The 13,085-nt window shown below is 47.9% G+C and overlaps 1 protein-coding gene across 1 annotated transcript in view; it reads right to left on the bottom strand.

Moving 5' to 3' along the window:
• The window catches only part of LOC135248622 (alpha-1,6-mannosylglycoprotein 6-beta-N-acetylglucosaminyltransferase B), a 135,767-nt gene that overhangs the window by 56,304 nt on the left and 66,378 nt on the right, over positions 1-13,085 (bottom strand). The gene's annotated exons all lie outside the window — the stretch shown is intronic.

Below are 13,085 nucleotides of genomic sequence, written 5' to 3'. Positions count from 1 at the left end.
AGGCAACAAAACAAAAAAAAACAAAAAAACACTCGGATCTCGCCCGACGGCGCCGCTTTAGAGACAATTGCGTAATTGCGCCGGACGCCGTTGCCGACAGCAGCAGCCCCCGAGGCGTGTAATGACAGGGGGCGCCGGGCTCCTTTGAGAAGGTCACCGTGGGCAGGCCGTGGTTTTTCGGGTTTAATGCAATGCGCCAGCGACAAGGCCCGCAGGCGCTCGGGGTAACTCCCGAGCCAGGACCCGCCAAAAACCTTACCCTCCGAGAGAGAGAGAGAGCGCTCAAATATTTATGACGCCATTTTCACCGAAACGAAAACCTTTCCCTCAGATGCGTATTTATTTTTTATTTTTTCAGGGGGGGGGGGGGCTGAAACGGCAGAGGCCGCCATTTCCGCCGTAGAGGACGCGCACGGCTGCCTCCGCTCTGCCCCGCCACGGGTGGGCGGGCGGGCGGGAAGGAAGGGGCCATCGACGGATGCCGCCACCGCCGCCGCCGCCGCCGCTGCTGTTAACAGGTTTTTCAAACCAATTCATCCTTTCTTTCCCTCCAGACAGATCGCAAAAAAGTTGGGGGGGGGAAATAGGGAAGTAATTACAATTCAGACTGGAATGAGCTTAATGAAGCAGAACCGCTCAACTGCAGATGGAATCTGGGTCCGTGAAAGACAACAATTTAAATGGATTGCACCGCGGCCGACGGAGGATGGAGGGAGGGAGGGAGGGAGGGCACCGGCAGGGTTGTGGTGACTAATGTGAGGCTGCTGTCGCAGTGTATAATTCTTCCCAGTGTATCATTACTTCCTGGACATTTCCTGATCTGTCGCTCGACAGTACATCATAAATTAAGTCTCCCTAGCTACTAGCTACTACCTAGCACTGAACTGCATTTACTATATGCGCGCTAGGCTAGCTAGCAATCTACCACTGGGTTGGTTATTCTCAGTAGCATTTGTATAATTAACCTGTTAATAAGCATTTATAAAAGAAACGTGTCCGTCTTGTAGTAGCAGGTATACATGACGTGCTTAAGTACACTTAATAACGTTTAAAGGTATGTATCAATAGCTGTTATGGACCATTTAAACCAGTTTATTCCATACACTGTAAAAAAAAAATAGGTTTATACACTAGAATTAATGCTACGTAGGGCAGCAGTGAAGCTATCTACAGACCTCGGTAAGGCTCAAAAAGCTAGCCGGCCTCAAAAGTGTCATCTGATTGGACATTGCTCAACTTCCTGCTTGTTGTTGATCAGTTATTTGTTGGTTATTTGTCATCTGAGAGTGACAGAAGCGGAAATCCCCCCGGGAAGAATTACGCACACTGTACATGTTAGATTGACAGGAAATCATACATCCCAATGCCCTGCTTCGACCAATCAAAGCCAGCATCACACGGGAGCGGCAGAGTTCCGCGGGTGAGCTGCACGGCCTCAGCTGTCAGCACTGCGCACCACTTCCTGTCCGCCGCGCAGTCAGGCGTGAGCTCCCGGCGAGAGGGAAGGGCTCTGCACGGGGCGGGCGGGGTTCAGAGACCCGACGGCCATCGCCTAGCAACCGCAGCATCGCGTCTCAGCTCCCTCCCCGGCGAGTCCTGATTTGCCGTTTCGCGAGCGACGGCTAATTACCTGTCTCTTTTCGCGAGGAGCGCGCGGAGCGCCTATCTGAAGTGACAGCCTTCCGTGCTGCTTGACTTGAACTCAGCCCTGTACCGCTCCGGGCTCTTCCAGAGCGAGGCATGTGATGTTCCTGCCAAATATGATGTCAGAAGCAGTAAATCTCCCTCTCAATTATCCCTCCCTCCCTCCCTCCCTCTCTCCCTCCCTCCCTCCGCAGCGAGTTGAGATGTATTTCTCTCTCTTCTATCTTTCTTACATTCAGCCAGAAGCTGCTGAAGTGAGGCAGCACCCAGAGGCAAGGGCAAGAGGCAGATCTAAAAAAAATCTAATTTCTCACAAAAATAGGTGCTGTCCAGAAACTCAAGTGAGGCTCGCCACTCCTGCCCAGAAGCACCCCGAACTCAGGACAATAAAAAACTCCACAACTTTTTAGGCCCTGTAGATAACGCAGCGCTGGACGCGTGAAGCCCAGCGCGCTATTAAACTGAAGAGGGAATTTCACAGTAGTGGTGTTGGAATGGGGGCAGTTCTTTTCACAGAAATATTACACAATGGCTGCAAAGACCAAAGTGATCGTTACATTCATTCTTCATCTGTGGCGCAGTATGAAAAGCATGCAGTCAATTGTTTAAATATTAATATACATTTAAATGAATTCACAACAAATGCAGCTCAAAGCTGTGAGTGATTGTTTATCACAAAAATGCTAATTAGGTTATAGGCTGATATATTTTTTCCATACAATTATCCTCAATACCTTGGACAAAAGCCACCCATATTTCAGCACCAGGTAATTATATACATCTGACCACACATAATATTTAACAATATTAGATACAGCAAATAATAAACATGAACAAAGATCCTGTTAATACAAGAAGCAGAGTACTTCAACGTCTGCTATATTTCTCTATATATAAATATACATATGGAGGGATTTATAGGTACAGATGCATTTTTAATAATTGAACGCATTAAATATTTTAACTGGCTTCATATACAGGACGCCCCAAGAGACTTTCTTTACCAGTTTCCAATAAAAAGAAAGGGAGAGCTTTTTATTTTTACATTCGTTTGTGGTGCAGCTGACTGTGGAAAACGATTCCCGTTCAGAAATCAGGGAAACGGCCTCTTCAGACTGACAAAAAAAATTAAAAAAATAAAAAATAAATAAATAATAAATAATCAAATCAGCGAGGATACGGGGAGGCAATTTAACAGCGCACAAAAGGAGACAGGAAGTGACAGATTAAGCACAATTATGCGGCACAAAGCAGCCGCTCGGTGGCCTCTGCGGCATTCCCCTTAATCTTCCGTCGCATCCTAACGCGTGAAAAGATGGAAGAAATTAACCGTCCGCGAACCGCCAGCACCAGGAGGACCTTCAATGCCCGCATCTAAAAAAGAACATTCCAGACTTCTAGTTCCCCTGCTTTTTTATTCCTCTGCACGATCTCCAGTCACTTTATAGAGGGGGGGGAATGCAATTTGAATAGATACAACCCAAGGGGATTCTGTGGGGGGGGGGGGGGGGAAGCAAGTCTACATAACAATGTGTCAGTTTACGATGAACAGAGGAGAAAGATTGAGAGAAACGCTTTCCCTCTGTTCATTACCGGTTCTGTGGGGGAAGAATTTATGAGCATTCCGGTGCCGCTCTCTTACTGGCCTATTTAAACAGACAGGACTGTAAATATAGAAGATGGATGCTTTCCTTATTTTTCTCCGTGAGCGGAGCAACTATTTTCACGGGTATGAAAAATCTAATTGGCTTCAAATTGCCCCTCATTGTCATCATGCTATTCTATTATCTATCAAACGCAACACCACCGATTCAGGAAAGCAATCACAAGCCACGCTCAGCTTCCTCAGAACTGCGCCCGACTACGGAGAGACTTACTGCCCCGTAACCTGCGTTCAGTTTATTCAGAGTACGCTGCACCACCCCCCCCCTCCCCCCCCCATAGCAAGCCATCACACTGCATCTGCAGCCTACGCAGCTCCTGCTCTCCAGAGTCCACCAAGGACTCGGTCACGCAAATCCCCCTTCCCACTCCGGGGAGAGCCTCGCTCCAAGGACGGATCAGAGTCGCTTCGGGTCTCCTCGCATTTGCCTGTCTTTAGATCCCAGGGTAGATACAGGCAAGATGAAACTTCAAAAACCTCAAGGTACAGACAGAACTACGGAAACAATGGCAATAGGCGCTTTTACACACACACACCTTTATGTACACATTACATTACAGGCATTTAGCAGACGCTCTTATCCAGAGCGACGTACAACAAGTGCATTAGTTCAAGGTGCAGAGGTGCAAAAGAAACACACTAGATCGTAGTGCCAGAAGTGACCACATAGATCAGGACTCCAACCCTGTAGAGTAACCTGTTCAGCAAACAAACAAACAATCCTGCCAAGTACAAACTAGCGCTGAAATCACAATGCACACACACAAACCAGGGAGGGTCCCTGATAAACCTTTGATACCCAGGGTTGCTTCTCCATAGTCCTCGTATGACAGAGCGATGCTATACACAGCAAATCAGCTAGCGATCCGCACAGCTCTACTCCCTGCGAGCCAACGACACCTTCAGAGCCGTCTGTCTGGTGATGTCATCACAGCTCAGTGGGAGAGCTGACCTTTTCGGGGGGGGGGGTCCCTGGGGAAGGCACTCCTGAAGCATTCACTTGCAGACTCCGTTCTGAGCCCACCGCTGTGCTCACACCCCCCCCCACCCCCACCCCTCGTTGCACTAGCTCAGGCCCACAGCTCCACAGTGCCGCACATAGCGGGCTAGCCCATTAATAAAAGTTAATTACATCACACGGACCAGGAAAACTAATGAAAACCTTTCCGGGAAGCGATACGTTATCGTGACTTTTAACGATGACGCATCGCCCGCCGAACGAGAGAGGGACTGAAGCTAGCGGCGTCACCTTAGCAACGCGCGGGCCAGCCCACACACAGGACAGGAGGTGTACGTACTGCCGCTATTTCTGCTGAAAAGCAAATGAATTTAGAAAAAAAAAAAAAGAACGGTTTTCCTTTGGGAGACGAGGCACGCAGGTAGTCAGCATTGCCAGAGTGGCCCTAGGACACTGTAACCGTGACACACGCGAGGATCCAGCGGAATAAATAAAGCCCCCCGGGTTTTATTTCGTGGCCCAGAATGCACTGCAGCTCTTCCTGCTGTGGAGCGATCAGCCCTGGGAGCGAAGGTCATCAGAGGGGTCTCCGCCCGGCTGCGTGTGTTGCGAGGCGCGCCTTATTTCCACAGTCTCAGATAATCGCCCCCTCGGTGACCAATTACAGAGCAGCGCTGCGAGCTCTGCAGCCAATCGCCGTCTTCGTCTTCGGCCCCTTTCAAAGACGGCCCGAGTGCAACGTGCGTTTTCTCGTCATCGGATGCCCAAGTCGTACTTTTGTTTCATCATCTATTTGCGGTAGTTATGAGGGTAAAATTCAGCAACGCCCCCCAAGTCCACCACCCCCCCCCAGTTGACCTCAACCTCCACCCCACCCCCCCACCCAGTCCACCACCCCACCAGTCCACCTCCACCTCCACCCCCAGCCCCCCTACCCAGTCCACCAACCTCCCAGTCCACCTCCACCACCTTCCCCCCCACCCCCTGCTCCCAGCCACCACCCCAGTCCACCTCCAACCCCCCCTTCCAGTCCACCCCCCCGTTGCCGTCTCTGACAATGCGGGAGTAGATGAGTGAGCCTCGGTGCTGAGCTCCACATTTTGGGCTCTTTCCAGGACGACCCCCGACGAGCCTCTCAGATCGATAAAGCACCGCGCCGCCTCAGAATTCTGAAACGGGGCGAACACCTCGCTCCTGGTCATCCTCGTCGCGCGCTTTTCTCTTTACAAAAGAGCCCGAACTCCAGCGAAGGGGCGCTGTGGGGCTGTGGGGCTGTGGGGCTGTGGTGCTGTGGCGCTGTGGGGCTGTGGGGCTGTGGGGCTGTGGTGCTGTGGCGCTGTGGGGCTGTGGGGCTGTGGGGCTGTGGGGCGGATGTGGGGCTGTGGGGCTGTGGTTCTGTGGTTCTGTGGCGCTGTGGGGCTGTGGTGCTGTGGGGCTGTGGGGCTGTGGGGCTGTGGGGCTGTGGGGCTGTGGTGCGGATGTGAATTAGTAAGCGGACAGACGAGGAGGTTGGACGCGGCCCTGCTCCAGCAGAGCGCCGTCCAATCGGACGATAAACGAACGGACTCAGAAAGACCTCGGCCTCTTCAGGTTCTGAGCTTCCTGTGAGGAGCCATTTTCATTCCATACAGAGGAGACCTGCCTCTTTCCAGCCTAATTAAATGCAGCGTGGGGGTCTGCGCAATTGCCCATAGGGGGTCTGACAATTTCGGCACCGGCCTCTTCGTTAGTTCACTCCCCTCACAGAGAGGTCTCTCTCTTCCAGGGACGCTCGATAACACAGGTTACCCACAATGCTTTGCTATTTTCGAGTGATGGAAAAGCATTTTCCAGCAGCTCAAATAAAAAAAATAAAAATAAATTCCTCAAAACCTTTGACCCTCGAGGAGCAAACTCCCCTTTCTAGCCCCGATCCATTTAATTATCTCTCCCCTACATTCAAGCAACACAGGAGAGATTTGACATTCTCTTTAAAGCAAAGAAAAAAAGCAAAAAAAAAAAAAAGCCCAACACACACACACAAAAAAAAAGATCAATGTAAGATTAAGTCCCCGGACATTTTATGTCTTTACCCATGAATTGATTGTTTTTTTTCTCTGCATTCACACAGTCACGTCATGTATTACACTTAGCCAACACAAAAATCAATACCTTTACTTTTAAAATGAAACCCCCACCCCTACCCCCCACCCCCCCACCCTAAGTAGGCCAGCACCTCAGTGCCCCCCCCCCCCCACCCCTTTTAGAGGGCCCTTTGGTAAATCAGTCCTAAAGGTCAGCCCATTTAACCCAGGAGCGTCTAAAGGCAGCCTGATCCCCCCTCCCCCCCCCAGAAGAGGAGCTTAGTCCCAGGGCAGTATCGATCCGGAGAGCGAGCTGCATTTCTGGGGCCTAACACACCATTCAGTGTCATTTGCCCGTCCGTGGACGTGTTAACCGGCAAAAATCAATTCCACTTGCAGTGCATACTGGAATATGTGAGGGGGGGGAGGAGGCTGGGGGGGGGGGGGGAATACAGTATATGTAAAAAAATGAAAATCCCAACGACTTCAAATCCAAGGGTTTTAAAAAACGGGAACGCTGGGGGAAGATATCGACCTTCAGCCCGGCTGAACCACAGAAAAAAATTCGAAGAGAGAAAAAGATGCGGGGGGGGAGGGGGAGGGGGGGGCTCTTGGTGAGCTCTCTTCTCCGAGCGTTCGCATCGAAGCATCCTTCCTCAGAGCCTCACGAGTTTTTGAAACGCCATTTTTTTTATTTTTTTTAAGAGAGACGTAAATCCAGTATTAGCGTAGAATAAAAGTGAAATGCAACCGAGCAAATGCGTCTCAGAAACCTTGTAGACTTCGACTCGTTCTCTCTCATGCTGTCCACCCTGAAATGAAACCCCGGACTCCTCATGCACACGTAGCGCAAGCGTGTTGGTTGGCCAGGTCCATCGTTCCTCAGGTCCATCATGACCCATAAAAAAAAATTTAAATAAAAAAAAAAAAATACTTCACAGCCATGGATGAAAAGTAAAAAAAATCTTCTGAAAGTTCTGAAATGCCTGGCCAATTTCCTCTCTTTATTTAACAAGCCGTCTCTTGCTGAGAGCCGGGGCCGATCGATTTTGGCCTTCTCCTTCCCGTATCTGCGCACCGTGCGCAGTCTGAGGCACCTAGCACTTGTGGATGTATTTTCAATACATCTCAACAAAAAAAAAAAAAAAAACTTGCACTGAATACAGATTTACGCGGTAGAGTTGCCGCAATCTGAAAAAAAAAACAAGCACGAAACCGTCCAGACCCACGGCGCACCTGTACAAAGTATCATGAGTAAAACTATACAGCTAGCTAGCTGAGGCATGTCCTCACCTCTGTAATGTTATTTGCTGTCCTCCGTGTGTTCATACATCCGTACCGGTGGTACGCGCTAACTAAATGGTAAAATGGTAAATGGGCTGCATTTATATAGCGCTTTTCTCCAAAGCGCTTTACAATTGATGCCTCTCATTCGCCAGAGCAGTCAGGGGTTAGGTGTCTTGCTCAAGGACACTTCGACACGCCCAGGGCGGGGTTTGAACCGGCAACCCTCCGTCTGCCAGACAATCGGTCTTACCTCCTGAGCTATGTCACCCCAACTAGGTTAACTAAAGTAGGCGAAACGCTAACATGTGAGGGTTAGCTGAAGTAACGTTAGGCGATAAAGCTGTGCTTAAAAATCTTGTGTCACTCAAAGTGGTGATTTTGGGAGATGCACCTGCGCATGCGTCCTACTAAAAGAAGCACCACCTGCGCATGCGTCCTACCAAACGTCCCTCTCAGGTCATCCATGAGTGAGTGAATGAGTGAGTTTTTCACGCATAGCCCACGGTGGCAGGTAGTCCTGCGCCCCGTGGGAAAAATGAAATGGGGAGAAAAAGGGGCGTTTCAAAAGACCAGAACCACCGGTCCGCTCTCTTTAAGCACAGCCTAAGGGCCGAAGCAGAGTCCTGTACCTGAGCGGATCTGTTTACACGCAGTCAAGACGAGCAGCTGAGGCTGAACTCAACCTCTGCGCAGGGGTGTGCGCATCTCTGCGCATAAAGCGCCAACCAACCTGTTTTCTTATCCTTCGTACAAAAAGACTACACTCATATTTACACTCACCGGCCACTTTATTAGGTACACCCGCTCAACTGCTCGTTAACGCAAATATCTAATCAGCCAATCACGAGGCAGCAACTCAATACATTTAGGCATAAAGACATGGTCAAGACGATCTGCTGAAGTTCGAACCAAGCATCAGAATGGGGAAGAAAGGTGATTTAAGTGACTTTGAACTACTCTCTGTTTTTAAAAAGAGACGTTTTTCTCAATATTTTTTATTTTATTTTTTCATTCGATAAAAGAACGTACAGAGGTAGAAATTCCGGGGGACGGACGGCGCGGGTTGTCACGGCGACTCTTCTTTATGCCGCAAAGCTGACTGTAACTCCCGGTGTCGCCTTCAATATGCGAAACTGCCCGCCGCCTCCCAATAGGGGCACTGATATATTGCCACAACTCTCCGCCTCCAAAAGCCGGGGGGGGGGGGGGGGGGGGATTGGGGGGGGGGGGGGGGTCGGCGCAATCCGTCTCGCAAGAATGGAGTGTCACCCACACGCCGTATGAATAACTAATACAATCAAAGTTTCCGCACAGTTTTTCATCTGCATCCATAAAACACGCCGGCGGAGGCCAGCCCCCCCCCCCCCCCCCCCCCCCCCGCCCCCCTTGTGCCACTTAGCGGTGAGTAATGGCGGCACTTCCTCACCGGTGGCCGGCCGCACGGCGGCTCCAACCGGGCATCGCCGCCGCAGCCGTGACTCATCTCACGCTTCCGGAGAAACAGACACTCGGGGAGAAAAAAAAAAAAACACGGAGGAAGACGGCATTAATAACGCACGCGTGTGTGCATGGGGGCGGGCCTGTAACGTCTCCGTGACTGTTCATCCACACCCTGGCGTCTGACTAGTCGATTTAAGATCACGTCATTTAAGATACGCACGATTCTTTTCGACTTTTAAAACCGTGCCGAGTTCTCGCACCGTATCTCCGACAAGACGGCTGTCGTGGAATTTTGTACACAAGGAAAGCTAAAAAGGCTGTTATTCAGTTTTGGAACGTGCAGCTTAATACACTGTTCAAAGAAAGGGGGCCGGGGTGGGTGCAGGTGGTTTGTTTCATCCCAGCCTTACGACGCCTGATTCAAACTAATTAACCAATCACGGTCTTCAATCAAGACCTTAATAAGGAGAATCGGGTGTCATAGTGCTCGACAAGAACAAAGAACCTTCACCCACACCGGACCCTTTTCGGATAAGAATGGACACCCCCCTGCACTACACAATTGAGCCATATAAAAAAACATCCAATCCAATTACGACTGCAGTTCTACGAAAAAGGTGCTTCTCAACATCTCGAAAACCTTTGTTCACAGTAACCAAGCGCAAAGGATGCCGTTTAAGTATGTGAAAACGAGAGAGGACGTGACCCCGCCTCCTTTAAATGTTGAGCCAATCAATAAACCAATGAAGCGCCCGCGCTACGGAAAATAAAATATGCAGCTGTTCTGAAAGGAGAATGAAGGCTGTCCACGAACACTTTGGAGTATTGGAAAACACAAAGAAACGGAAAACCCAATTAGTATTCGAGGATGAAAGAGAAGGTTTCCCCCCCTAAACAAACCGTGAAAGAGACGAAGGAGGCGAGGGGCCAGGCCATATTCCAGGAGGGCACGGCGAGGCTAAGAACGAATAAATACCACCCACACACACACACACGCGCGCGCGCGCGACGCTGCGTCGGCCAAGAAGCCGCAGTAAACAGAGCCTCTGACCCCCCCCCCCCCGTGACACCTCCTGCATGGAATAAAAAATGGTTTTGAGTCTTTGTTACCAGCGTTGCTGACAGGCACAGTGAATAAACAAAAACAACCCTGAACGAAAGAATCCATAAAAATGAAAAAAAATTAAATAAAAAAACAGCCACAGCCACTAGATCTACTATTTGTAGATATGCTAGAGCGACAGAAGAGGGTTACACGTGATTTTCTCAATAAAGGGGGTAAAATGGAGAAAACTGAGGAAAGAATTTTAACCCCATACACCAGCGGTCTCCAACCCTGGTCCTGGAGAGCTACGTGGGTCTGCTGGTTTTCATAGTGACTCTGCACTTCATGAATCAATTCGAGCAGTTGATTACACAGTTAACTCAACTCACCTGTTGGTGTCTTGGGTCTCAATTGGGTGCTGATTTTAAGGTGAAAACAAAAACCAGCAGACCCCTGTAGCTCTCCAGGAACCAGGGTTGGAGACCACTGCCATACACTGTATACATGTGTCTAACACAATGTTAAAGGTGCCGACAGCGTTGCTGTACCTGTCACAGCCATACCCGAGGAAGACAACAGAAGGTCAAAATGTTGCTGCCACCATTAGCCTATGTTTCTTGGGAGCACACAAAATACGGCAATCGGTTTTTACTTTATCACTCAACAATTCTGCTTCATACGATTGGCTCCCATGAACCTGGTGAGATGTGCGCTACCTTTCTTTCTGAAAAAGCAATAAAAACAGCATAATAGGAGCTACCTTATCGATGCCAAAAATACCGTTTTCAACGGCGTCTTGTGAATTATGAGGGAGTTGGTATTGACTGTCCTTAGAAGTTCGGTTACCCAAAAAATGAATTACGAAACCATTTTTGACTCAGCATTTTTGTGTTTATTGCAGTAGTGGGAGCGGTGGGGTGGGGGGGGGGAGGTGAGGGCGGGGGAATCAATCACAGCAGTGCAGACAATACTTATGCATTTGATAAAGGGCTATTTTGAAAAGATTGAAAAGGTGGTACGGTGAGAGAGACAATGCAGGGAGATTTAGGCCTATGTGGTGTATTGTATAAATGGGAGTGCTTTATTAAACAAATGTTGCTGTCCAGAAGTAATAGGCAGGCAAATGGTAAGAAATAAACCAAGATATATTTACGTGAAAACATATAGCCTACAACTTATCTAGCAGGTAATCACGTGCATAAACACTTCAGTATACAGTGTATAGAGATGAAGGTGCGTCCTTATTTCAACAATGTCCTTATAATAAAGTATTTATGGAGGCAAAACTTCCCAAAGGTATGTTCACAAGATTAACAATGCAATTTGGATTGCACTTTAATAAATAAGCCCTTCTGTTCAAGTTAAGATGAAATTACTGCACGCTAATAGATTTCGCATTCAACCATATTTGAGATCTTCAAATGTTTTGCTGGTGCCACCGCCAATGTGGAACACAAAGTACAAGACAAGAAACACCTTTCCACAACAAACTGTTTCTAAAGGATACTGGAACAAAATATAACAAGGAGCCAATCTGAAAAATCCCAAGTCCCTTTAGACCTAGTAGCTCCGTCAATACTGCACATTTGTTTTGCTGATTTAAATTTGCTGAAATAGAAATGTTTCGTGTTAGGTACTGTACATAAAATATACAGATTAAAACCCACAAGAACAGAACTTCTGCAGGTTCAGTTGGCAAACAGTATATCATGCAATACAATATGCAGCTGTCATATTCGCGTAAGAGAGAGTAGGAATTACTATAACAGATATACTATTTTAAGTGCCTAGGGAAGGATAGCACAGAAAAAAAATAGCCACATGTCAAAAAAAAAAGTTTACTATTTTGAATCACAATGAAGTGTGTTTGTTTCTAAATGCTCGGATAAGTATATTGTCAGCTGGGTCTCTCTTAAAATAGAGGTCTGTTTGCTGACATTCCTGATTATGTGATTTCCCCAGGCCTCACCAAAATTAAAATATCCGAAGAAGTTCCACCAGCAGTGTTATTGCTCCAGGCCATTGAGAACTTATTCACATTGTAACTGGGGTACAAGGCAGCCTAATTAATTCACTCCTTATAAAATGTTCATTGACTTTAGGTCTTTCATCAGACCACTAATTGATAATTAACAATTAATGTTAAGTGCAAAAAAAAAAAACTATTCATCAAATGTATTTCTTTTTTTAACTTGTTAAACATAAGAAGCATTTCACGGACTTACAGCAAAGGTGAAGAAAATAATACACGAGACCTGCACCACGGCAGTAACACACAAATGATCAACCAATTAGACTCACAGAACCGAAAAAATCACAGTCATCAAACAGTGCTCAACATCAGCAAGTCGGTAACACTGCGAATGAAATAACAGGTGGCCATTTTGCGTCTGTGAAATTCACAGGATCCTGCAACGTTCACTATAAATAAACACAAGGGGAGCAGATGCTACACACAAACTGCGTACGCAGTCAGAAAATGCAGAGTGCGGCAAATATGGTAAATGGTAAATGGACTGCATTTATATAGCGCTTTTATCCAAAGCGCTTTACAATTGATGCCTCTCATTCGCCAGAGCAGTTAGGGGTTAGGTGTCTTGCTCAAGGACACTTCGACATGCCCAGAGCGGGGTTTGAACCGGCAACCCTCCGACTGCCAGACAATCGGTCTTACCTCCTGAGCTATGTCGCCCCTATATAATATATAACAAGAGAAGTATTCTACCCTGATGGAGGAGGCATAAATATCATTCATATCAATAAGTCATATTTTCCAAGATTGACATGCGTCGTGCAATGAAACCCATTATCTTTAATATACATTCTTATTTAATTCTATTCTTGAGCTCGCTGAATTATTAATTACGTCTACCATTAGGAGAAAGCTGTCAGTCAAGGGCATGCATCCACTTCAGCAGTCAGCTGCACTAAAGTAACCACAGAAGAAGAGAACAAATAACTCACCACTGCAGCTCCTTCACAGAG

Source organism: Anguilla rostrata, chromosome 2 (assembly GCF_018555375.3).
Source record: "Anguilla rostrata isolate EN2019 chromosome 2, ASM1855537v3, whole genome shotgun sequence".
Taxonomy (NCBI): Eukaryota; Metazoa; Chordata; class Actinopteri; order Anguilliformes; family Anguillidae; genus Anguilla; species Anguilla rostrata.
The sequence above is the reverse complement of the archived record's forward strand: the minus strand, read 5'-3'. Positions and strand labels throughout refer to the sequence as shown.